The following is a 26,356-nucleotide window of genomic DNA, read 5'->3' on the forward strand; positions in this document are numbered from 1 at the left end:
TTGGGCAGAACCAATGCTGGAGACTTTTTCATGATTCTATTCAGCATTCTCTCCACTCTACTCACTAGATAGCACAGCGAACTAGGTTGAAGACCCTGGAAATGGTGAGGAAATAAAATGGATCCAGGAAAGTTTGTGAAGGAAGGATGGATTGGTGACCAGTCAAGTGATGGCTTGAAAGTCCTAAAAGATAGATATGTACAATTTACATCACTGGTAACTAAGAGAATAAGGCCATCAACTGAAAAAAGCAATGGAAGTTGGTAAGAAAGATGGTGAGCTAGTCAAGTATATAGAAAAAATATACTTGTTAGGATGTGAAGGATTTAGATGATATGTGAAAACGAATTTTTGGTGAAGTAAGCCTACTAGGGGTTTGTAATAGGATATCTAGGCAGACTGGGAAAATCTTTCTATGATGGTCTTTAAAACTAGGGTACTTTATTGGGATGGCTTAACTACAGCATTGCTTGTAAGCAAGAGGTTCTATTCAATGATTTATCAAAGTCCATGTAAAGCCTGTGATTCTTTGAAGTTCTTAGATTTAATGCACTTGGCTTGCAAAATAAATGTTGGATATGGGACATAAAAATATAAAAAGATTTGAACTGACCTTTTAAATGAGAGGGGAATCAGCTGTGTTGCATTAGAGGGGTTACTCTGGTGTAACCTTTCCAGACCCTGCTGGCTGTAGTGCATTTAAAGACCCTAGAGCCTGAAACTTCATCCAGGCCTTAACCACATGTAGCTGGCATGTGCACCGAGGCAGTTACAGAGAAGGAAAACTGCTGTATCAAGTGGCAGCATCTGCACCAGAGAACTAAGAAGGCTCTTGAGCTGAGTTTTCATCAGCAAAATAGGGACGATAAGCCTGACCAAGTTGTTGTCCCAACAGTTTCTTGTTAAAGATGACTCTACCACCTAAAGAAGTAACATTTAACATTTTTTTAGTTTTCTGGATCAATTGGTAAATAGTTAAGCTTTCGTCATAACTATTAGTTATGCATTTCATCAATCATAACCATCAATTCAAAATAATTTTAAGAAAAAACGATTTAAAGGAAAATACTGTATATCAGCCTATATTATTTTGAGAGAAATCAGAGTGACCAAAAATGATGTTTCAGAATCCTGCTTTGAACTTGTCTTGGGCTAGGACCCAGAAAAGCTATTTCTACTTGGAAACATATGACTCTTACTGATTTAGACCAAATAGTCATTATGTTTCAGTGGAGTAGTTTATTTACTGTATCTTGATAAGAGAGAGTGTGGGGCTACTAGTCCATGTAAATATGGTGGTGGGTACCACTCATGAAGACTATGTTTAGAGCTATGGACTTTTCTTTATGGTGCGTGCATTTCACTGCAATGACTATTACTGAGTAGTCAGAATGACATGGGATAGAAATTATTATCATTATTAATTTAGGCAAACTACAGAAAAAAATGGTAGTGATTATATCTATAGACATATCGCAATGTGATCCCAGTAAAGCCTGCATTAAAACTGGCCATTTGGAGATGGTGACCGCCTTCAACATCCATGTATTTGGATAGGATGGAGAGTGTCAACAGGGATGAAGTTCTGGGCCCTGGATCTTGGGGCCACAGAGGAAGGTGATGCTGCAATAATGAAGACATTCTGGGGTGTATTCACAAACACTGTCTATGGGTAAGAGTCAGCCTCTCTAGCTTTGAATGCAGAGCCGTTTTGGTATCTGGAAAATTTTACAGACTTGTGAGCATTTTGAAACAGGAATTTTGGTATATAGAGGTCTCTTTGCTCAGTAGTGGCATACTGCAAATGAATTAGAACTATTCTTAATTTTTCTTAATTAATATGACCTTAATTAGGTCATATTCTTGTTCTATAGTCTATGCCCATTTCATGGAGAAATGTGGGATCAAACTCTTTATGAAAAGTTATGCAATTTAATTTTTGTCACAACCATGCCTTTAACAGTGTTTTGGAAAACAAATGTATTTATTATTTATTCATTCATCATATATTGTCAGCTGGATCCTAGAATGTAAATGAGGGACAATGAAGTCAGAGTGACAGGGTAAATTATGATGGACCCTCATGTGACATGACGATGAAACTGGATTTTATTTGTAAGACAATGGGGCACAGTTGAAAGAACAAGAGAAGCATTGAGAACAAAGGTGAAACAGTAGAGGTCTTTTAGCTTTATACAGCCTTTTGGTTATACCTATATAGTGTTTTAAACTATACTATCCCATGGCAACAGTGATGCTGGGTTGGAATGCAAGCTATTTTGCACCTACTGTGTCATGATTGGTGCACTATACATAATTATTGTACAGATCTCTATAGATACTAGTGTCTTTCATTCTTGATCAAGAAGTATGTCTTCAATCACCGTATAGAAACACTGTATATTTACGTTCCATAAATATCATCAGGTCTGACCAACCTATAAGTTCAAAAGAAGTCTCATTAATGTTAATGCTAAATAATTATGGCTCTTCTACATACATATTGTACTTCAGCATCATTTATGTCTGCACAATCCCAGGGATGTCTCACATGTGCAGGAGAAAAACAATAGACTCACATTTTTCACCATGCCACCAGTAAGTCACTTGAGGGAGGTATCGCATCACAATGACTGCAGTTGACACCTTGCTGGGAAAGCAGCTGCCTTGCTGGGAAAGCAGCTTCCTTGCCACTCCACTGGCCTCAAGGGTGTCTACCATTGCTTGGTCACTGCTTTGCAGGCCCCACCTGAAGTTGCCGTCCTCTTTCAGTCCAGAGGCTGAGATGTTCCTTTACCCATATTAGTTTCAAACTTTCATTTAGGTGCCAGAGTCTCAAATCTCAGAGTTCTATTTGGGAATAGCAGCTTTAGCTCTGAATCTAAATTTTCTTCCTTATATGTTACAAAACACATCTTAGAACTATCTTGCTGAATAACATCAGGATATCCATTATATATCTTTTTTTTCTCTATTTTCCCTAGGTTCTTCCAAACCCCAACTTCCAAATACCTCATATTTCCTCCTTTCAGTAAAAGAGCACAAATGCTCTAATGTATTTCAACTCATCCAAATGGGCACTCAATTTGGAAGATGAACTTCAGTCCCTCACACTGATAAACATACCTACTTTTGGACTAGTAGGACACAGTACTAGATTAATGTTACCTAGTGTAGGTAACAAACTGCATTTATTGTCATGTTTTTGTCATTGGAATGTAAATCCATAATCTCATCAGTAGTGATATACGCACAGACCGCAGACACAGTCTTTTTGAAACCTCTGTTTTAAAAGCCGGACAGTTATTCTTCCACTCTAGTAAATTCTACCTACATGCTCCTTTCTTGCCAGCTTTGGTTTACAGGTACTGCTACAGTTAAGCTAATCTATGTTCAATTTGTTTGCATCTCTTCAAAATGTGAGTTAAAGAACATACATTAGTCTTGCCTTTTCCCATCTTTGCCAGCATGTCTCCTTCAAAACTCAGCTCAGGACTACTATCTATGAATCTTTTTGTTGCTTAATGTCTTGTTTTAGGCATTGCCATCACATTAGTTCATCACTTTCTGAAAGGTTTTTTTATGGAGTGCTGCTTTTTTGAAAGCTATTAATCAGTGTTCTTTTGGAGGGGTAGGAAAAACTTACAGAACTACCAATTAAGTTTGTGTAATTCTCTTTATCCACCTTTTTCAGTGCAGCTGAATATATTAAAGGCTCTAAGAAGTTTTTCAATAAAGACATTAGTTTAAGTTCATATGCAATCTTATTAATATATATGCCCTAACATTTGTTACATTTCTTATATGTTGCAGCTCTGTTAAACTGCAAATGTCTTAAGAATAAATAAATGTCCTCTATTTCTGTTATAACTTTGCTTGGTATCTGATTCAATACTGTATATAGTTTAGCTAAACTTGTGTATTACATACTAGATATCATGCGAGGTTCTGGAAGTTCAAAGATAAATATTTTCTGTAAAGATTTATAGAATAACAAGTAGCTTTCAATGAAGAGTATGTTACTGATATTTAGCATTTATTGAATTATGAGTGCCTTGGAATTTGATTTCCAAATCTAATTGCAACAGTTTTCTCTCTTTTTCTATGTCCTGACTTAATAATTTGTTGATTTCTGTTGTTATTATGTAACTATAAAAAGACTTCTAAAGATATTTGAAAACCAAGGTAAACTTACTAAAATATTACAAAGGAATTTATAATATTGTTTTCTGTTTCACTCTGATTACGAAAAAGTAAAAACATAAATATAGGGCATAAATATACTTATTCTTGGAATCTAATTTATTCTTGAATTAGAAATGGAAAATTTGTAACAAAAAGGATCAAGGGATTGTGAAGGAGCCAAACGAGACTTTGAAACAATGTTCCTAGGAATCTGAGATCACAAAAGCAAGAAGTGATAGGAGGTAGAGATAATGGCAGGAAGCGATGAATAAAATACTTTGTTACATTGCTGGCAAAGACGTGGGGGTGCTATTGTGTCTATTGAAGGAGTTTGGGCTCATTGGATGGTGTGCATCAGTACTAATTTCTAATACTCAGAAGATTAGTAGATTTTGTACCTGAGAGGTAGACATTCAGAGTTCAAAAGGAACCCCTAGTACTCAAGAATTTGCAGTATTTTTCTGCTATACAGGATTGTTATCCATTTAGAGCTAAAAGAATTATGACCAAAAAGGAATGGTTTTTGGTTAATTTTGTAATTCACCAAACACTTACTGGATTCTTATTTAATGTCATGAATGTGTTAGGCGCAGTGGTGACAATGCTGGTTGTGGTAGTAGTTAATAATAAATAATATCTTAGGAGAATATAACCACTGGGGGGATGGAAAGCTTAGTGATAGATGGAAAGCTTAAAAATATAACATGAAAAAGTACGTAAAAAAATGTTACTATTACGTAATAGAGGAAAACACAACAAAACTTTGAAAAAAGTGTTGATCAGTGTCTGATTTAGCTCCTACTTGTTTAGGAAGATGAAGCGCTCCTAGGCAAAATGTTAAGACATACAAAACAGAAACAAAATAAATAAAATGGCTTGAGGAGGTATAGGAAAACAAAGATTAGGGTTAAAATATTGGCAAGTGAATATGCGATGTTACAGAGAAAAAGGTGAAGAAGAAACTACTTCTGGAGTTAGATAATCCTCGTCTTCTAATATATGAAATCTGAACTTTAATGAAGCTGAAACCTGCCCACACTCTATGGAAAAATACTGATCTTTGGCATTATTCTTCCAGGAAAAGCCATGGTGGTTGGGAGACCTCCTGCTGTGCATAGTTTCCAGGAAAAATCACAAGCTGTATCAAGATTCTACAATTCACTAATTTCTACACACTTTGGCTAATACACCAAGAATAAAATGATACCACTGAGAAAAATATCCAGAATATATTTCTTGTAAGTTGTAATTCTAAGGTAGAAACTGAACAGTTTGGGTTTACAGATAGAATTTTAAAAAGATAAATAAACATTTTCCTGCGTTCGACAGTCAGGAGTTTGGAATAGAAGGAAGAATAAGGGAAGTGAAACGTTGACACAAATAATGTTGAAGAACATTTTTTTATACTATTGCCTCTGATGAAAAACACGTGGTCTGTCAAAAGGAGGAAACCTCTTATTATAGCATGTGGGTCTGTCAAGATAATCTAAGATTGGAGAAGAGAATGTAAACTAAATTTGGAGAGGGTTTTGACATAAGAAAAGCAAAAGGTGGAAAGGTGCCAAATATTTCTTAGAAGGAAAACAATTAGAAACTATTATTAGAGCCTCAGATATCTGTGTTCCAGTTCCCAAAATGTAATCATTTACATAAGGAAGAAAAAGATTTCAGAAGAATATTCCCACCTGGCTGTCCATAAGGATTGTCCCTGCTTTCAACTACTGCTGTTGTCTACCACAGGTTTGGGTCCCATTGTTTATGGATACTAAAATGGGCCAGGCATAATATGGTATATTCATACTTTTTTTACATTGTCTAATTTAGGTTTCTGTTCATGTACCCTGGAACCACGATGAAGTTAGTTTCATTTCTTAGTCCTATGTCTGCCTTATCATAGCATCTTACCTTTTTCAGGCAACTTAGGTCTTGGCAAGCCTGATGGTGAATCACTCTTAGGTTTACAATTCAAATATATTAGGTAGCTATGTATCCTAATAAAAATTTTAGGGGAATCCTTAACTACTAAGATCATACCTGTGATTTTTGTGTTCTGTGTTAAAAACATGACTATAATTAGTGTAAAACTGAGACAATCAGATGTCACTATCTTTAGGGACAGTCCCCAAATAATCTGCCTGTGGTAAAATATAGGGAACAGTCTAGAGAAGATGTTTCTTGATACATCCTAGCTGGTGAAGACAGATGTCTTTTGATCTGTGAAGAAAACAGTATAGGAGCTGGCAGTGATGCTGCAGGAAGAGGAGGAGGAGAGAAGAAAGAAGAGGGAGAGTTATCTCACTTTCTTTACCATTTCCGGGCCCCACCTAGATAGAGCTCACCACATGCCCAATGTCTGGATCTGTCCTTTCAACTACTACCAAAACCAACTCTACTCTGGGCTGCCAGTTCATCTCATTTCTACTTCATCAGACTGCAGTTTTCCAAAGAAACTGTTAGTTTATTGAGAACACGTGTCTTTTTAATAAAAGTGGTACATTTAGAAAGATCTGTTGAACATTTTGTGGATTCACAAAGTCGTTCATGACATACATATTCTAACCCAGATACAAGAGACTGTATGTATATCAATCATTGCTAAAGTCAAAATGTATATAAAAACAGTCAACTAAAAAAAAACCCCAAAATTGTGCTACCTTATATTCTAAATCGCTAATTTGATTCTCTGCTCTATCTAATCTACTGTTGATTCCCTCTAATATATTCTGCAACTCAATTATTGCATTCTTTATTTCTGACTGATTCTTTTTCATGTTTTCTGTCTCCATTTTTATGTTTCCTATCTCTTTGTTGAAGTTCTCCCTGAGATAATCAAGCATCCCTATAGCCAGTGTTTGGAACTCTGCATCTGGTAGATTGCTTATCTCCATTTTTGTTTAGTTCTTTTTCTGGAGTTTTATTCTGTTTTCTTATTTGGGACATGTTTTGTTTTTTTGTCTCCCTACTTTGGCTGCTTCCCTGTGTTTGTTTCTATGTACTAGGTATGGCTGCTATGTCTCTTGGTCTTAGTAGAGTGACCCTATGTAGTAGGTGTCTTGTCAGGCGCAGTGACACAATCTCCGTGGTCACCAAATTCAGGCAATCCAGAAGTGCCCCTTGTGTATATTGTGTGTGCCCTCCTGTTGTAGTTGAGCCTTGGTTGCTGTTTACACATCAATGGGAGGGATTGACCCTCAGTCTGATTGGTTATGAGGACTTGCCATAACTACAGTGAAGGAGCTGTTATGCAGGGGCTGACTCTACAGAGCAGGGTTTGCTTTAACAGGGCTCTAGTACCTGCCCAGTTTGCCTTTTGGATGTGTCATTTTTGGAGGCAGCTGGTTGATGCTCCAGCCCAGTCCAAAGCTGGCCACTGGGCCTGCCATCCCCGGCGCCTCTTGGGAGGGAACCTGCTGCATTCCAAGTTCAGCTGCAGTCTGTGTCCTGCCTGGGGCCACCTGGCATGATTCACAAAGTAATCCAGAAATGGTCATGCTGTGCTTGGAGGTACCTTGAGAGGTCACATTGCACACCAAGCCTGCCTGTCACTAGTGCTGGGCTTAGGTAGGAGACACACTGAAGCCAAATGCTGCTTGTATGAGTTTTGTAAACCTTTTAGAGATTTTAGAAAAGTCTGTAGCATTAATCAAGGCAGGCTTTGTATATGGAAAAGCCACTGGAACCAGAGGCTTGGGTATTCCCAAAATTTAGGTGGGGTGGGGTGTCTGGGAATAATTAGGATGGGGCAGACAAAAGTTGATAGCCAGTTTGATGAAGACTCAGATATAGCATCTGCCTATATCTGCACAATGGAAGAGGGAGGGCTCAACAAAGAAACAATGGTTTCCAGCAGCTTATCTGACTGGGGGGAAGCTGCCCCTCCAGCCTTCACCCTGAAGCTAGACAATTCGGTTCCTCCCTGCATATCCCTGGTGCCTTTTGAGCTGCTGCCCCAGTGCTGGAGCTCAGAGTGAGTGAGTCCATCAGCCATGTGTGGGCCTTGTAAGAGGAGCACCTGGGACCCAGCCAGAATTCATGGGGACTTCTCTCCCCAGTACTGGAACTCTGGACTGGAGAAGCTGGTGTGGAGTTGGGACCCTTTGCTCTTTAGGAGACCTCAACAGCTGAGATGGCCCTCCTGATTTTTAATGATCACAGTGAGTGTGGGACCAGCATGTTCCGTGTCTCTGCCCCTCCCAGCAGTCTCAAGTTGGCTTTTTCTGTTTGTTCATAGTTGTGAGGCTTCATTTCAGCTACACTTCAGGAGATTCTCAATAATGGTTTTTCTTTGGTTTAATTGTAATTGATGTGGTTCTGAGAGGTGAGCACCACATGTGCCTATTCTGCCATCTTGACCAGGCATCAGTAATTTTAACTTTGATTTTGTGATCTGTAAGTGTAATTGGATATGACAATGAGGGGCGGGGGGCTCACTACTGCTTCTCCACCACCCCAATGTGGGTTCTTGGCTGCCAGCTCCCTAGCCACCTGGCTTCTTGGACCCTGACTGGCCTTCCTGACCCTCTGGTGATACTGTGTTTCCCAAAAATAAGGTCTAGACAGATAGTTCTAATGAGTGTTTTGGAGCAAAAATTAATGTAAGACCTGGTCTTATTTTACTATAAGACCCAGTCTTATAGTAAAATAAGGCCGGGTTTTTAATATAATATAATATAATATAATATAATATAATATAATATAATATAATATAATATAGACTGGGTCTTATATTAATTTTTGCTCCAAATGATGCATTAGAGCTGATTGTCAGGCTAGGTCTTATTTTCAGGGAAACATGGTAACTGGGGCCCTCCTTCCTTAGCAAAGGCTTGGGCACAGGTGCAGGTACAGGGAGGGTCTCTCCACTCTGACAGTCTAGGGTGCATTGCACCCAGGTGGGGACAGAAAGGACACTTTTCTTCACTCCAGATCCAGGTACCTAGTGTGTTTGCTCTAGCTTGGATTGAGGTGTTTGGCTTCTAGGTGGGGAAGATGCCTAACTCAACACCCCTGATCCCAACCAGGGCCAGCCTTTGAGCCAGTGGCTGGCAAAGTGGCACATCTGGCATCTGGTCAGCTGATGAGCTTTCCACGTGAAGGAGTGTGCACACACTGCACATGACGGGCGAGTCCCAGCACCCCTTAGCAGGTATCACAAGTGCAAGGAAGCACAGCATTAAATAGCAAATAAGAATGCCCTGAGAAAGAGACTGCAAAGGAAAAGCAAGGTTTTATATTTTAGTAACTGTAATGATACTTTCCACTAGCTTATTTGAACCATGAACCCTATATTTTCATTTTGCACTGGGTCCTGCAAATTATTTAGCACATTCTGTGTGTCAAGATGTGCAGTAGGTTCCTGGGAAGATTATGTGAGATAAGGTATAGTAAGCATTTAGCAAATGGTCTGGTAACAGGGTAGGTTCTGATAAATAGAAGGAATAGGAAGTAAATTGTAGGCTCTCGAAATATAAAAAAGATTAGGAGAGAAATTCTGGAAGGGAATATCTACTAATTCTGCCAACGATCACCAGGGAAAAATGCTTCCATTTTGCTTTCCCTTTTCTTTCTCTTTAGTGTGGGTAGCTATTTCTGGGGCATGGTTTATTCCTTTGATATTAGAGATTTTTCTTTGAGGATTCATTCGCCAAGTTGTGATATCATTATTTAGCAAGTGGTGTGCAATATAAGTGACCATTTCTAGTAGTTTGAGAACAGATGAATGGTTGAACACATCATTTTCAATGCTCCATCCATCTAGTCAAGTGAACAGTATTAAAATACAGGTTAAAAAGAGAGTCAAATTTATGGTGATGAAGGGAGACTAGACTGGGTGGTAAGCATACAATGCAATGCATAGATGATATAAGATTGTTCATTTGAAACTTATATAATATTGTTAACAAATGTCATCCCAATAAATTTAGTAAAAACAAAGCAAAACAGCTTAAAAAGCTAGCTCATGGAACATTAAAGCTCGAAAGTGGCTTAGAGAACTTTTACCTCAACCCCTTCTTTCCCAGGTAGATTTGTTGTTGTTGTTGTGGTGGTGGTGGTGGTGGTGGTGATGGTGGTGGTGGTGTGTGTACCTCGAAGTAGAGCATGGCAAGAACTACATGAGCCTGTGAAATGTTACAGTCCCTCAGCAGAAGGAGAAAAAAAATCTTAGTCTCTGGGAGGGGAAATGCCTTGTCTGTTTTTGTGTATTAAGAATATTAGTTTAATTAAAAGGAGTTTACATAGCTTGTTGAGAAACATTTTCTAGAAAATTAAACCTCTGTTTTTTTCTTATCTCATTTTTACCTTTGCCACTAACCCATGAGCAGTAAAACTGAAATTTTTTTACAGTATTATGGCCAATAAAATAATTCATGAATGTAATACATTTGGTTTGGGGAAATCTATTTTTATCCATTACACGGTACATGGAGTGCACTGTACTTTCTTCAAGTAACTTTTGGAAGATATCTGGCTAAATAATTCAATATGACTAGCAGTTATTTTCTGGAGACTGGTATTGTTTTGACATGGAGAGCATTGAAAACATATGGTCTTTCATGTCTCTTGCCTTGTGCTTTCCTTGAAAATGTTTATATTTGCTTGTGGTAAATTGCATTACGTTTCATAATCCTGGACAACCTTCTGGTACACAGATTCACTTTCAAACAGTGCAACTGGGGAAACAGAATTTTTACAAAAAAAAAAAAAAAAGAGAGAGATTTTTCTTATGTAGCTATGCATTTTACACAACAACGCAGGTGCCAATTTTGATTTTTTCCCCTAATGTTGAAATTCCAAAGCAACTGCTAGGATAACTTATCTTTATGCTAGCTATTAGCTTTAAGCTAATAGCTCATATTCTTCCAAAATCAATGTAAGTTTGACCAGAATTTTTCAGCCTGAAAGTGACAGCAAAGTCTGTGCTTATTTAACCTCACAATGTGGTTTCTACAGTGCTCATTGACCCTTGTGATTATGATGGTAAGTTTCCTGTGCATATGGTGAAATGAGATGGCTCCATTGAAAGGTTTGTTTTTTTTTTTGATACAGGATAACTATGAAAAGTACATTTTCTTCATACACCATGACAAATCTATTAGGCATTATTGCTACTGCTTACTCCCTTTATGTCCAGAATCAATATTTTATCTTTGTCCTTAACATTTGCCATATTTAAATCAAGGAAATAAGAGGTAGCTTTGACTATGTTCATCAACAATGGAAATCTAAAGCAAATTTTGAGGACATCTAAATGTACATAGTTTAAACAGGGAGATCATTTTCAGGTATATTGAAATTCGATCTCAATTGGAGACTGAATGCTAGTTGGTCAAGATTTATATTTTGATTTATTTTGTCAGATGCATTATAATTTAATAGAGTATGCACCATCTTATTAAGCCATTTGCATACTTTCACTTTCCTGGCCTTCGTTTCAGTTGATGGCAAATTCAGCCTAAGATGGTGGTCAATGCTAAATTTAGAGTAGCCAAATCATGCTGGTGATGGACCTCATACCAAACTAAAACTCTGAGGCCCAATTAGTAGATTGGAAAATATTTTACACTATTATTCAGTGTTGAAAGTCTGCAACTTTTCAAAGCTCACTATAGTATTTATATAATGAAATATTCCAGTTATGTTTTAATTTCTCAATTTATTAGAATTTTGTCTCTTTTAGAGAACTTCAGCATACCAAAGAAAGATTTTAAGAGAGCCCCTGCCCCCAAATTTATGGCAACAGCGATTAAAATATTAGTGCAATTATAATGTTTAAACGCTCATTTTATAATGAATGTGGTTTTCCAAAGCACACAATATTCTAGTACTTTGGGCCAATATTCAAAGAAAAATCATTTAATCTTTATTTGAGGAATTCTTTATTAAAGAAAGGCAAAGCAGCTTGACTCTAAGCACTCTGGAATTCATTCAAGATTCAAATAGTCAAAAGTGATTCAATCTGTTCACTGTCTTGGGTTTTTAGAGATTATCCACCTGTAGTAAATTGAGAAAACAGGGAAGACGGTATTGTTAGAACATTTTCCAGTTGGGCCTTACGTACTTTCTGAAGATTGCTTCTCTGAAAAAGATGGGCATGACATGCACTGTTTGTTCTGTTTGTTTTGTTTGAGAAGAAGATAATAATAGCAACAAAGACACAATCATTTAAAAACTGTACAAATATTACCATATGGACAGCACATGAATTCTCAAGGTTGAAGTACTTTGAAAGGGATTTTGACTTTGTTGAAGTTATATGGGCAGAAGGATCGGAGAATCAGGCCAATACTTAGTATGATTGAATCATTCTAACTAGAATAGAATTCATCAGAACCTAATAGAAGTGAAGTAATGAACATAGTAAGCTACTAAGTTACAGAAGCAAAATAAATCTGGGTGTTTCCAAATGGTTTAGTTTGATTAGTATTAAAATTAGTGGACTCTGATCTTCAAAGGAGTATTTAGTAGCATCAGGATATTTAGATACTTCTCTAGAATTTCTGACAAGATTATGTGACCCAGGTAAAGAGGCTAAGAGTAAATCTGATTATCCAGTTTCATTGTGAACATTTCATTCAAGGAAGAAATGTTAGAAATTGTGAAAAGCACATGCCATAAAGTTGTCAGAAATAATATGTCTCTGTCTTGTAAATTCTTGATGTTCTGGATGTACTTCTTATTATGATCTAAATTGCCTGAAATCTATTTGGCATGCTTTGTAATCTCTCCCAGGGGTCCTTGCCCATCTCACGTCAATAAAATGATTTGTGTTTTGAACATATTTCTGTTTCAGCAGTCAGATCTAGCCAGTAGAGCAGATTTCTGAGTTTGATATTGAATGGTTTTAGTTTGGAGGTTTGCAGATTGGGAACATTTTTGTTATGAAAGCCACAAAGAACATATGAATATATATTCTAAAAATTAGTCAACATTTAACAAATTTAGGTCAAATATGTCAAAATACATTTTGAATCCTTCAACTTTGAAATTATGAAAATTATTATAAAATTATTGTTGAGGAATTTGTTTGTTTTTTTCCTACTATGAATCACTTTAATCACTTTTCAGTATATCAGAAGGAACAGAATTCAGTCCAAGAACAATCAATGTATCATATGAGGAAAAACAGTTCTGATGATTTTATTTTGTTTTATTTAGACCTATTCCACCTGAATCTAGATATATGTGAGGAAGCTAGAAAGTGGGCCCCATAACCTGTGCTGCTCTCCTTCTAACAGCTTTGGTCAAGAGCTATAAATAAGCCACAAAAACAGATTATATATTCTAATTTGAGGTTCTTTTGAGTTTTGTTTTGGAGAACCCTTGCACTACTGCCTCTTGCTTGAATAAGGGAGTTTAACAAAAGCAGCAAAATCCAGGTAGATGATGGTCTCTCTTGAGGAGCTGGTAGGAGGCTAAGGGCCTAAGCTGGACTGTGTACAAGGAGCAGCTAAAAGAAAAGAGGTTCCTTGTGATTATCGTGTCTACTTAGAAATTTTTAAAATTGTATCTTGTTCTTAGGAAGCAATCTGTAGGCTTACCCTGATGAGAAGCTTTGGAGAATTGCCTTTACATGATGGCTCCGCTTTATCAGTCATTTTGGAACCTAGTACTGAGGGAAATTAATAAACCATCAAGGTCTTCTGTGAAGACATTTGAGCCTTTTTTTTTTTACTCATCTCAGACATAAAATCGAAAGGAGTGTTAAAATAGAATGGGACATTAACACAATACATATTGTAGAATTCATTTTTATTCAGTTTCATAAATTGTCAGACCTGGAAAATTCTCTGTGCTAGAGGTCATTTAGTCCAATCTGCCTTCCTCCTTTTCTTATGTGTTAAAAAACACTGAGGACTGGGCTGATTCAGTGACATACTTGCCACGGCTCATTTAGGTGTCAAAGTACAGAAGTAAGTAGCTAAATGGTAAACTGAGACCTAAATTCCTATCTTTCTGCCTCATAACCAGTTCTCTTTCTGGAAGTTATTTCTTTCTATAAAAAGGCATGCTCATAAGCAACCAATAATGCACACTCTTGACGTATGACATCTTATGTATCCCTAAATTAGCAAGGAAAATGTTTGTGCAACTCACCATATTTTAACAATTTTTTCAACTTTCAATAAAATTTTCTCTTACTAAGTGCAAATTTTTTATTCTGATTTCAGTGTAAGTGAAAACTGTTCATTAATTGATTTTATTTGCTTCTATATGAAATGTTCATATCATTCTAAGTCACTAAGTCACTGCTGAATTGAACAGTCTAGTCTTATGACCAACCATTGATCTCATTGGCTTCTTTACTTCTATTTCCAGCTCTAGGGTTAAATATCTTGGGGGAGAGAGGTTGGAAATTAATAATTAAAACATTTTTTTTTTAACAAGGGAGACATTTTGAGATATAAATTCTGACACTTAGCTAGAGTTACTTACTAGCCAATTTTCTCATTTGTCTGTGTCTCGTCGACTTTTGTGAGAGACTGAAAATACAAATGTTTGATTTTCTAATGCCAGGAGTCTACAGCACCTCTAAATTAATTAACTTCGTGTAAGATCTTGTGACAGGATCCTTTCAATTTCAAGCAGTCCTGCACAGTACACCATCTCCCCTGTCTATTCGTCTATCCATCCATCCATCCATCCATCCATCCATCCATCCATCCATCCATCCATCCATCCAGACTTGCCTGACTCACCAGTCCTCTCTATTGATGGATCATGAGATCAGTAGACATTACTGGAGATAAGAGTACAAGTCATTTACATAGAAACAGATTGTTTCAATCAGTGTTCCAAAAGGTAGGTGCCACCTGGGAGTTCTGTGTCCCTGAGGTCCATAATTGCATATCCAGTGACTGTCTTGAATCCATAATCACCAAAGGCTGGCTTACGAGCAGTTATCACTGCATTTCTCGATTTTGGGTGGCATTCACATCACTTGTTCTCTTTCTACAGTCTTGTCTTTAGTTATTTCTTTCATTCTCCCAGCTTCCATGAGCATTTACATATAGCTAATTCTCAATTCAAATACGTAATCACTTTTTACTAAACAGTCACTGTGCATTACTCGTTAGGTTTCCCAAGGAGAGTAGTGGGATCTAATGTTACCCTCATTTTATAGATGAGGAATCTGAGCTCTATCTGATTCCAAAGCCCATGCTTTTAACTGCTGTGCTCTATTGACTTTTAGGAATGTCTTCCCCTTTAGATGTATTTCTCCACCAGGATGTTTAACAGGCACCACAAACTCAGCGTGCTGTAAAGTAAGTGATAATCTTCCCCTGGGAAAATCAGCAACAACTCCAGATTTTACTCACTTCTATTTCTGTTGGTGGAACTACCTTTCTACCGTGGTCCGAGATCTCAGTGTCATTTTTAATTGCTTGTCTCTTTCTCCATCTCTTCTTGCAATTCAGTAACTTGCCTGATTCTATCTCTCCAGTATCTCTGACATGTGTCTTTTTCTTCCCATTCCCACCCATGCCACTGAACTCCAACCCTATTTACCTTTTATTTGAACCATGGATTGGCCATCTAAGTGTTTTTTCCACCTCAATTTCCCTCCTGCAATTATTTTTATTATCCTTTTCTACATTTAGCTTCATAAAGCATTCTGCCCATCAGTCACTTCAGTCCTCAAAATATTTCAAAGCTTTGTCATTGGCTACCAAATGAAGACCAAATGCTTCCCACTGGTGTTCATTGTCTGCTGATTTTTTTCTCTCTCTCTCTTTTTTTTTATGGTGGAGGTCAAAAAGCTCAAATACCCACAGGCGTCAGATACCTGAGACATATGTAAAAGAAGTTTGAAGAAAAACTGCTGTCTTTACTATGAAACAACAACAGCATCAGTAATGATGAAAAGCCAGCCTAGTCATAATAATAAAGGCAACTGACGTTCGCAGAGGCAGTAGGAAGTGCTTAGGACTGTGGCCACCGACACTTTGAGTCCTGTGCAGAGCTCCCCGTCTGCTCATCTGCCCTGGGTACTGATATGCAGAATGCAGGCCCTTTGTTGCTACCAGAACCTTAGATTTTCCAAGAGAAGCCAAACATTTAGATTTTTATGTGTGACCCCCCCCCCAATATTTAAGTATTGGTAGTTAATTCAAATAAAGCACACACACACCTTCTCTTTTTCTGCAGTTAAAAGAAAACTGAAGATTGACCAGGCCAGACAAGTCCTCCAGTGGCTAAATTCAGTTTATAGTCAGAATATGTGCTCCCTCTATATTGTATGTTTCTCTTACCCCTCTATGCAGGCATAGCTCATTTTATTCTGCTTCACTTTATTGCACTTTACAGATGCTACGTGGTTTTTTTTTGGTTTTTTATTTTTTATTTTTACAAATTGAAGGCAAGACCCTTTACCAGCAAAAGATTACAACTTGCTTTATTGTGATACTCACTGTATTGTGGTGGCCTGGAACGGAACTTGTAATATCTCTGAGGTGTGCCTGTATAGGCTGCATGGTCCATGCCCCAGTTTCTCCCATCATGACCTCCATGTATTGCCTCTGCCTCACGTGTAGTGTCTTATCTACCCCCAGGAAAGCATTCTTTACATGCACTCTATTGAAATCTTACCTATTATTGCAGTCTATTTCATAGTCTGTGTCCTTCACAAAGCTTCTGATCCTCTCAGTCAGACATTTTTCTTACAAACTTTGAGTCATCTCTTTTGTGGCTCATTCCCTAACTCTGCCTTGTACGTTAGCTGTTTGTACTTACATGCTCCTACTTGACTGCAAGATGCATAAAGACCATCTCTGGAAACCCACATTCTTTACAAATAATACCTAAATATAGCTAAAGTTCAATAAATCTGATTTTGAAGTTCCCAAGAGTGAGGAGGAAGAGTCTCTGTATTTGGGTATTTTTGTTTCGATTTAGATATTACAAGCCATCTGCTTCTTAAAAGAAAGCGGGTCCATCCAATCCTCCTCTTTCTCCCATAGCCCAGATACCATTTGCATCGCATCTGTAAGAACTCACTTTTGTGTCACAGAATGTGTGTGACCTGGAATCTGCTTGCTATGAGTATACATAGAAAAAGCATCAGCAATCTTTCTGTAGCGGAAGATTGTCTGTTATACAGAAAATTAACCCTAGCCAGGATGATGCTTCTATTCCTTTCTCAATAAAAAGGCAATAGATTTGCTCATTCTTGTTCTCATTTAGAGCTCTTTGAATTCTTTTTCCAGATACCATGTAATATCACTTAATCTTCAGAGTCAGTGTTCTGAACCTGAACTTTCTCTGCTGTGTGACATTGAGTTCTGGACTGCTTCTACTGACCACATAACAGGCAGTCAGATGGGCTGCCACATAGCAAATAAATGACCAGAGTCACTTGGAACCTAGTCATGCATATTTAAAAGCATTCAGCCTGAGCACGTTTTTACTGATCAATGAGAAATACTTTGAAATATCTATATCACTATATTGCAACTTAAAAATAAACACACCACAGAAATTCGACCCTCAACTTTCAGATGTATAAAAGCCTTTCTAGAAAGCAGTACTTCTTTATAAAGCTTAGGAGTATCCTAATTCTTGTGCTACTGACTAACCAGTTTGGGGCTTTTAGTTATGTTGTAAAGAAACTTTACTCAAGCCAGGACATGCTAAACTGTATTCTAGTGAGCAGAGTTGTAGTTCTGTTTATATCTAGTACAATAAACACCAAGGGACTATTAAAATATTCAGTATTATAATAATTACTGAAAGGTTCAAGGAAGTCTGAAAGCAAAATACTCATTTTCCAATTACATGATATGTAATCATTAATTTGATTTCTTGTTTCCTTCCAGTATTTTTCTAAATCTGCAAATACATTTTACCTAGTGAAAACTTTTTCTGATCTGCTATTTTGTTTTACATTTAATATTTCCTAACCTAACAAAAATGATCCTCAGATATTTCAGTAGATTGCTGCATCTTTTAGTGGAAGGTTATCTAGAGATATAATAGGACCTAAATATGTATATTCTGAAGTATTTAGTTTTTGAGAGATCAAGAAAAAAATTGTAAAATCATAAAGCAACAATTGATTTTGCCAACCATAAATATAGGCTCTCATTTCAATAGTTTATTATTTGCTGATGCTAGAAACACAATCCTGGGATGAGTATGCAAAATAGAGAATCATATAGGAACTGAAGAAAGGCTGCAAGACAGTTGCTGGCCAGTATTCATCTTTAAGTGGGTTTAACCCATTTGTATAAAAAATTTGACGACTCTTAAAAAAAAAATTGACACTGGTGCCTTATCAGCCAGTCAAGAGTCACAAGTGATCCAGGAGGTTTCCTGTGAAAATACTGGGAATTCTCTGAATTGGAGATGCAGACACGGCCATCCTCCTATTATAGCTTGTTAGCTTTTAATAGACTGCGCAGTATTGCAGTTTTGTGCCTTCAGTTAAGTAGACTTACGGACTATATTTTTTAATTAAAAAAATTAACCCTCACAAAATGGACAAGTAGCTTAAAAAGATTTCAGGAAAGAGAGAGTTGAAGATAATACTGATAATAAAAGCCAAGCAAATTTTAAGAAACATAAAATTTCCTTTACATAATCAGTCACTGATGAGAAGTAAGTATCATGATTTATTTTGATATATTACGAACAGTCTTTTTCTTTCCCAATTGTTCCTTTCTACACTGTTTTTAAATGCTATCTCTACTCCTTGAACTTCAGTGTAATGTGGAAGTAGAGCAAAAAACATCTATCTTTGTGGCCAGGAGCAGGGAGGCTGTGAACTGAGAGCCCCTGTGGATGGGATGAGCCAGGTGTACTAGGGATCTCAGAAATGACACCGGAGAAGCCATGTATTGAGAGCACTCAGTGGAGCCCTCAATAGGAGCCCTCAATAATATCAACATAGGTGACATTAGCTGGGGATTAGAAGCTCATCCCTGCTAACCCTTCTCTCCCACCTTGGTACATTATAACTCTTCCTACCCCCAGGCCCAGTAAAAGAAGAACAGAGGGAAGAAAGGAGAGACTTGGAATGGATTGACTGAGAGCAATGCCACCCAGCGGCATTGGGGGCTTAAAAGAGAAATTACAGTCATTTATAGAAAACGACAGAGTTTGTTTGTTTGTTTGTCTGTTTGTTTGTTTTAACATATCTGAATTTGTAGCCTGAAAATTATACCAGGTCCATTATGCAGAGAGCAGTTTCAGTTCCCCTTTATTTCCTGTTTCTAGGCAAGTTGTTCCCAAACTTCTCTACACATTGGTATCATCTAGTGAGCTTAAAAAACTACCTGTGTCATGTCCCATCCCCAGAGATTGTCATTTAAGTTGATCTGAGTGTGGCCACTGCTTTGCAATTTTGAAAAGATCCTAGGTAATCCTAATGTGCAGGCATTGGTTTACTCTTCCACAAGAACCCTGATTTGTTGATGTGTCTGTGGATTCTTAAAATCCAGATTGCTGAAAGCATTATAACACTTGTGCTTCTCCAGTCGCTACACACCACTCTGCAATTCAGTTCTCCACGCACTTGGCTGCATTCCCCAAAGGACTATAAGCTGTATGAGGGCAGGGCCTTGCCATTTCTGTTCAACATGCCATCCAGCGTAGTATATGGCAGGTAGAAGATACAGAATAAATATTTATTGCGTGAATGAATGACATATAGGTCTTTGTCCTTTTTCCTGTTCATTATACCTCACTACCAGCTCCTCTTGAACTAGTAAACTCTGTCTAAAAACAGATGAGTCATGAAGCACGGCTACAGAAGCAGCCATGTAAGCAAACAGATGCACATATGCTCCTCAGCGGAATTTCTTGACATCACCAATTTGGAGATTATGATCAAATGCCAAGTCTGTTGTCATAGTCTTCTTAAAGTTCTGGGGGAGGGAGAAAACATTTCTGTTTTCATTTCTGGAGTTAGTTAAGACCATACTATGTGAATAATTAGCTGCATATTCATGAATGGTTTTTGTAGGTTGGTTCAAATTTGTGGTTTAATGTTTTTATTTTATTTTTATTAGTCTGCCCATGATATTTCATTGACATTTACTGTACCTTTAAATTATATATTCTTTGCTTGGTTGCCAGGAGTTTGATTGATCACAGTAGCAATTTTTAATTTGAAACTTAAAATCACCAAGTGCAAAGTATATGCCTAAAGCTGGGCTTTTCTATAACATTTTAATGTAAATGTAGGTAGTGATAATTAGATTAATACATTTCAAAAGCTCTTTCTTCTTGAGTCTTTAGAAAATGTTTCCTGCCATATATTTTCTCTCTGATTGTACTCGTATCTACAAATGGAAATATACATTTATATTTTACATTTGCCGATGGACTGTATTTCACTCGCCCTTGTTAGTATTTATCACTAGGAACAGGAAGCACGGGCGTGTGCAGCAGACAGTGATCTGCAAAATAAAAGGGATCGGCAAGAAGAGAAAAGCAAATAGGCTTCTCTAGGTTTGTTTGCTTGTTTCTAAATAAATCAGGTTGTTACTTCTGCTCTCTCATCAAGTTCCCTGGTTACCTGGTGGGTCTTTGAAGACATCAGCAATACTGTGTATTGCCTACTGAGCAGTGATCACTGTAGTAGATTTTGTAAAATGTGAAAGGAAGTGCTCTTCTATTCTGTGTAATTTTATCTTTTGACATGTAGTATAAAAGAAGAAGTAATGACATGCGGAATGACTCTCATGAGATAGTAAGTACAACACAAAATTCAACAAGGAAAGTCTGTAAAAGCAAATAACCACTAATCTTTTAAAGGGAACTGCCATTTTTTCTGGACTCCAGATGTCTAGAATTGGATTAATCATAATTCTTGGTCCTTGATACACTATTATCCTTTGAATGAGCATGGCTCTCTTTTATGTGTTTGTCTTAATAATATAAAGATGTCCAGGACCCTACAATCTAACCCCAAAACTGGAATTATCACATTTATCTTAAATTTATCTATACACTTTTTTCTGATCCATTTCTCTCCCCTCAGAGGTAAACAATATCCCCAATTTTGTGTTTATTTCTTTTATAAATAGTTTTTTTATAATAGTTTTATATATGCATAAACTATGCATAGATGTATAACACGATACATCATATATACATATAGCATACGAGTATACATAATATATAACCTATATAATAACATAATTATACATACCTAATACATAACATATTGTATACCCATCTAGCATATATACACCACATATACATACGATATGCATATGCGAATATCTAAACAATACGCTATTTTGTTTAGTTTTATTTTATTTCATCCAATATTGTTATGAGATTCATGTATGTCATTGTATCTATAATTTGTTAATTTTTTACTGTTTTATAATATATGGTGAACATATACCAAATTTATTTATTCATTTTCCTATGATTGTGCATTTGGCATTTTCAAAGCTTTTGCTGTTCTGAGCTGTGATCTAGGAACTTTCTTATGTGGGTCCTGGGTTCACACATCTAAATATTTACCTTGCATATGTCCCTTGGAAGGCTATTGCTGGCCATAGGATATACTAGTGTTCAAATCTAAAAGATTTACAGCTTTGCAAATTATTTTCATAAAACTGGTGAGACAGCTTCATTCTCTAACACTCAGTATTGTCTAATGTTTTGATTTTTGCCACAAATTTTGAAAATGATAATTCATTATAATCTGATATTCACTGTCAATATTTTTTCATGAGATTTATCAAATTTATCTGTTTATTAGCCAAATGTATTTCTTTTGTATGAAACTCTTATTCCTGTATTTTTCCTGGTTTTCTCCTTTTTTTAAATCTTGTTGATCTGTATGACTTTTATATATTTGTGATACTATCACTTTCAGTTACGCATATATGTGTCGTATCATCTCCTATTTTGTGGCTAGTCTTGTCATTTTCTTAAATGTCCTTTAATTTTTATGGTCAAATGTATCAGTATCCTTCTTTATAAATTAAGCAACTTTACACACAAACATGCACACACATATTAAAAGACAGTATTTGACATATATTTATAAAAATGTGGTGTATATATATGTATTTCCAAATATCATTATTTTCATGATTCCAAATCTCATTTCAAAAACAAATTATTTGTGGAATAGGGGATACCAAAGCATTTATACACATTGATTGAAAGTTGTTTTCTGTATTGAAAATTGTTAAAAGAAAAATTGCATCTTGGTATTGAATAAATAGTGTACTCTATCTACATCTATTACATGCAAAAATCCAATTTTAGAAAGTCAATGCACAGGTTTCTATTTACCCCAGGCCATTGATAGTTTTATATTTACCACAGGTCAAATAATTATATAGTATATACAATGAGAATGTGTATTCTCTCTAAAGACACTATCTCCTGATATTTATTTCATATATATATTTATAGACAGATGACTAATGATGACTCCAAAATGTAAGAAAGCAATACATAATAACTTTTGAGTCATAAAATAAAGGCCATGATGTAAAATCATAGCTAACTCTTACTGAGTACCTACTAAGTACCGAGCACTATTCTAAGTCCCCCATCGGCATTAAGACACTATTCTCACAGCCACCTAATGAGATAGGCACTGCTATTCCCATTTACACATAAAACTGTGACAGTGGTGAGGCAATTTGTCCCAATTGTCCTGGACAACAGTGGGGCTGGAATGTAAACTCCAGCTATCATACACTTTTGAAGACAAAAGGGCATGCTATTCAAAATACCCTGGAACAACAGGCATAAACCAGCAAGGAATCAGGCCAACCAAGAGATGTAGTGACCTAGCCATGCAACTACAGAAAATATCTTCCAAGAATTTTTATCACGTTGGAAATAGTGGGCGTAATCTATTTCTTATGAGTTTTTACATCTTTTAATATAGGAACATTTCCAACTAGTCCCTTTCCACTTCACCTCAAGCAATCACACACACATTTAGGTATCAACACAAAGCAAGACCCAGCACTTGGAACATCGCCAAAATGGGCTGAAAAAATTCCTTGCTCTGTCTGTATGATGGCCTGGATCTCAGCCAGAGCAGCCTCTGTGTCATACCTGTGTGTGTCAAAAGGATTGGTTGTCACACTGTGCTCTCTATTAGATAGAAATAAATATTACATTTCCAAGCCTTTACTCAGTATAAGAGTGGGGAAAGGAAAATGGGGTTTCTGAAGTACAGCTCACGAGAGAGAGTGCTGTAGCTGAGACCATGGGATTTCTGAAGCTTTATTGGGCTTTTCTGCTGATTGCTGATCATAAAAATTGCTACTTAAAAGAAAGAATTCCGGGATGGAGAACAAATTAACATCAGTCTTCTTAAAGCACCCTGAAAAGCATACTGTATAGGTGGCCATGATTTACTACTATTTTTGTGTAAAGATAAATTAATGGAAAGTATTTTTTCATCTAAGTTTTTTAATTACGTTCTTTTTAAGGCCATGTTTTTGAGTGTGTGTGTGTGTGTGCATTGTTTTTTTTGTTTGTTTTCTGTTATTGTGATATTTTGACATCTTAAAAAAAAAAATCTTTCTGGCTAGGGAGAAACTGCTCCCCCTGGGGCTAGATAATTCTTAGAGATAGCAAAGGGCCCAGCCAGAACATGCCTTTGATATGCAAGCCACACCTTCTCTATCTGGCCTCTGCACCCCAAAAGCAATATTCCTGTGCCTTAATCATCCCAGGGCCAGGTACCAGGCAACTAGAGAAACATCCCTGTAGCCCAAAGCCCACTGAAATTATTCAAACTAGCTAATCCTAACTTGGTTTCCTGCCCTGGTTTGCTTTTCCCACAGAAACCCCAATGAAGGCAAAGGCCTACACTCTGCCATGACTCGTGTCTTCTGCCTCCTGACCACCCTGGGGTTTGTCGGTGAGGCCCTGCATGGCCACGCTTCCTATCGCTAGGATCTGTGAGTATAATAGACTTTGTTTCCCCAAGTTTCTCCTCCTTCTCCTCTTGTGGCTGCACCTGACTGACTTTAAACAATACAAATCAGGCCAGGAATCTGAAAACAGAAAAACTTAAAAATCAAGTGAAAGAAAGGAATCAGTGGAGTGTTCGGGGTTTGGGGAGTTTCTCCAACAAGCAGCCGCACAATGTCACTCTCAGACATTTGCTTCACAGAGTGTCAGCGGCTGAACCTGCCCCTGACTCACAACTCCTCCTCTGCATGAATGCCGTGTGCTATTAGGTGTGGTTAAAAAGGACAACTGTGTGCAGCAAAGAGAAAGATTGGGATTGCACCACAGCCACACGTTTCTGTTAGGATTGGTCCCGATTTAAGTGCTCTTTATCTATCAGAAAGCACAATTGAAAAGGAAAACGTGGAAACTTTCTCTTTTTTTCTTTTTTCTTTTTTTTATTTAATAGGTTTTCTTGATTGTGCTTTTATTGATTCAACAATATTTACCTTATTGAGTAAAGCATCTACACACATGAGAAAAATCTGATCATTATCTTATAATGAGCTATGAGTGATTCTTTGGCCTTCCCATATTGGCTTGATGTAGAAGCCAGGACATTTTTGGCTTAACACTTGACTTCACTTCTCTCAGCTATGTCCAGATACAGAAGCTCTTAAACTGAGCCACAGTTATTAATCATTGGGATATCAGGCTGCTACACATAATAAGTCTTACTAAGTGTTTGTTGAAGGAACAATAGAAGGAGTCATTGGTTATTTTTAAACTATGGTGTATGGTTCTTATTTTATTGTAACATTTTTCTGAATATTGTCATGCTTGAAATTCAAATGGGAAAAGAACCTGGCTTCTCCACTGTAGAATGACAGTTGTAGGTTGAATTTATCTTAAAGCTACTTTTTACTTAATTGTTGAGTTTTGCTAGAAAGTAATCTATTCATATCCTGTTATCAATAATGTTAAAGAAATAATTTGCCGAGAAGTATACCTACCCCTATATTTTCATTTCAAATGGAGCCTTGGCTGCTCAGGATGGTGTTCCAAAACTTTCATGTTGGTTGTAAATTATACATTTACTTGATTATTCACTTGAGGTATTCAAGAAATTATTTAGAGATTCTCTCTCTGGGTTGTTTGCTTTTTGTCTGTTTTGGAGATTTTTTGCATTTAATTCAAAGAAATTTTATTGATTTAATAAAAAACATAATTTGGAATTTTAAGAGCTATACAAGTAGGTATAAACAAACCAACAAACAAAAAAAACCACACCACATTTATAAGCTCCAGGAGATCACTATAAAACTCAGACATAAAATTAATTTCTCAAAACACACAAAAGACAGAACTCCCTATCGCTTAAGTCAGCCATCACAAAACAGTGATGTATTATTGTCCCCCCACTAAGTTGCTTCACTACCAGCAGGTTTTAGTTAACGTTATTATGGTACAGAATGACCCCAAAGAGGGCTCTCTTGTTCATTTAAGGCTCCTTCCTAATACCCTACAGCTGTGCGAACAGCATCAGCTATGGGAGTTTCCGATGGGCACATCAAAAGGGTTGGTATGTCACTCCATATGGTTCTTATGGGCTTCCTTTGACTACTCATAATATTCCATCAGTCCAGCTGTCAATGGCCAATTCCTCAGCTGTGCTGATGACTTGAAAAGCTACTCACCCGTCTTTTTAATTCTTTCTCATTGTCGCTACTAAAAAGTTAGGAGCCCTTTGTTTGCAGTGGGTAAAAAAAGAAGAGACACTCATTTTAAATTAAAGCAGCCAAGATTCTGAATAGGACAATCTCCTCCAACCTCAGCAAACTTTTATTTTCACACACTAAAGTCTATTTGGTTGTGGGGATACAAAGTAATTTGGAGGAGAAATTTTTACTGCTTCGGTTGCATGAAAATGTAATCACACATTTGCAAAAGAGGCCCCAAATGGAGCATTGGGCACAAGTTTAAGAAGTGATCTTATTTTGTTGGCTTGTAATGGAGGCATTTAATTTTCAAACTTGTTTTCTGAAGAAAAGCAATGAACATAAAGAGATAATGGCAGTTTTACTGTAAAACTTTAATTTAGAAAGAATTAGTGGGATCATTATGTCTTTTACTTGGGAAAACAACAAAAGGCATTGAAAAATAGCAGAAAACCTACAAACTATAAGCAAAGTGAAATATAATTTAAAGGAAAAAATATATATATAGATAGATAGATAGATAGATAGATAGATAGATAGATAGATACACACACACACATATGTACATA

At 36.8% G+C, this 26,356-nt stretch overlaps 1 long non-coding RNA gene across 2 annotated transcripts in view; it reads left to right on the forward strand.

Moving 5' to 3' along the window:
- Positions 1 to 26,356, forward strand: part of LOC141572878 (uncharacterized) — a 144,360-nt gene that overhangs the window by 38,908 nt on the left and 79,096 nt on the right. For both annotated transcript variants that reach the window (XR_012498357.1, XR_012498358.1), the window contains exon 2: positions 23,961 to 24,077. This is a non-coding gene — a long non-coding RNA (uncharacterized LOC141572878). The remainder of the gene's footprint in view (positions 1 to 23,960; positions 24,078 to 26,356) is intronic.

This window comes from Rhinolophus sinicus, linkage group LG01 (genome assembly GCF_036562045.2).
Source record: "Rhinolophus sinicus isolate RSC01 linkage group LG01, ASM3656204v1, whole genome shotgun sequence".
In the NCBI taxonomy this organism is placed as follows: Eukaryota; Metazoa; Chordata; class Mammalia; order Chiroptera; family Rhinolophidae; genus Rhinolophus; species Rhinolophus sinicus.